Here is a 2051-nt window from a genome sequence, read left to right on the forward strand (position 1 = left end):
GGGAGGAAAAGAAACTAACAAGGATTTTCTTAGTAGCGGCGAGCGAAAAGAAAATAGTTCAGCACTAAGTCACTTTGTCTATATGTCAAATGTGAGATGCAGTGTATGGAATATCTTAATATCTAGTATGAGAAATTAACGATTTAAGTCCTTCTTAAATGAGGCCATTTACCCATAGAGGGGTGCCAGGCCCGTATAACGTTAATGAATTACTAGAAAGATATTTCCAAAGAGTCGTGTTGCTTGATAGTGCAGCACTAAGTGGGTGGTAAACTCCATCTAAAACTAAATATAACCATGAGACCGATAGTAAACAAGTACCGTGAGGGAAAGTTGAAAGAACTCTGAATAGAGAGTTAAATAGTACGTGAAACTGCTTAGAGGTTAAGCCCGATGAACCTGAATATCCATTATGAAAATTCATCATTAAATAATTAAAAAAATAATGTGCATTTTTTTCATATAAGGACATTGTAATCTATTAACATAATAAAGTATTTATCAAAAGATCATTGGTGATATTAAGTTTATTTAAATTAATTTGCTTTTTAAGCATATTAACATAAAATAAATACTAATGATTTGATAAAGTGTTGATAGATTTTATTATATATAATGCTAAAATTCATTTTTTGAATTTTACAAAAAATTTAATATCTATGATATTAATATTTATTTGTATGCATTTATATGATTAACAATGCGAAAGATTCAGGATACCTTCGGGACCCGTCTTGAAACACGGACCAAGGAGTCTAACATATGTGCAAGTCATTGAGTTATATTAAACTTAATGGCATAATTAACTTAACTTAAATATAATGGGATTAATTTTTAGTCTATTTTTTAATAAATAGTCAATTAATTCAATCCCGGGGCGTTCCATATAGTTATGTATAATGATAATTTATTATTATTTATACCTCTAACTGGAGCGTACCTTGAGCATATATGCTGTGACCCGAAAGATGGTGAACTATACTTGATCAGGTTGAAGTCAGGGGAAACCCTGATGGAAGACCGAACAGTTCTGACGTGCAAATCGATTGTCAGAATTGAGTATAGGGGCGAAAGACCAATCGAACCATCTAGTAGCTGGTTCCCTCCGAAGTTTCCCTCAGGATAGCTGGTGCATTTAAAAATTATATAAAATAATCTTATCTGGTAAAGCGAATGATTAGAGGCCTTAGGGTCGAAACGATTTTAACCTATTCTCAAACTTTAAATGGGTAAGAACCTCACCTTTCTTGATATGAAGGTTGAGGTTATGATATAATGTGCCCAGTGGGCCACTTTTGGTAAGCAGAACTGGCGCTGTGGGATGAACCAAACGTAATGTTACGGTGCCTAAATTAACAACTCATGCAGATACCATGAAAGGCGTTGGTTGCTTAAAACAGCAGGACGGTGGACATGGAAGTCGTAATCCGCTAAGGAGTGTGTAACAACTCACCTGCCGAAGCAACTAGCCCTTAAAATGGATGGCGCTTAAGTTGTATACCTATACATTACCGCTAAAGTAGATGATTTATAAAACAATTTCGATTGATTTATAAATTTTGAAACTTTAGTGAGTAGGAGGGTACAATAGTGTGCTTAGAAGTGTTTGGCGTAAGCCTGCATGGAGCCGCTATTGGTACAGATCTTGGTGGTAGTAGCAAATAATCGAATGAGACCTTGGAGGACTGAAGTGGAGAAGGGTTTCGTGTGAACAGTGGTTGATCACGAGTTAGTCGGGTCCTAAGTTCAAGGCGAAAGCCGAAAATTTTCAAGTTTTTAATAAAAAAAAATATTAATAAAAATATATTTAAAAATAATTAAAATACTTGAATTATTTTGAACGAAAGGAATACGGTTCCAATTCCGTAACCTGTTGAGTATCCGTTTGTTATTAAAATGGGCCTTGTGCTCATCCTGGCACAGGAACGACCATAAGAAAGCCGTCGAGAGATATCGGAAGAGTTTTCTTTTCTGTTTTATAGTCGTACTACCATGGAAGTCTTTCGAAGAGAGATATGGTAGATGGACTAGAAGAGCATGACATTTACTGT

This window comes from Anastrepha obliqua, unplaced genomic scaffold (genome assembly GCF_027943255.1).
Source record: "Anastrepha obliqua isolate idAnaObli1 unplaced genomic scaffold, idAnaObli1_1.0 ptg000207l, whole genome shotgun sequence".
Lineage (NCBI taxonomy): Eukaryota > Metazoa > Arthropoda > Insecta > Diptera > Tephritidae > Anastrepha > Anastrepha obliqua.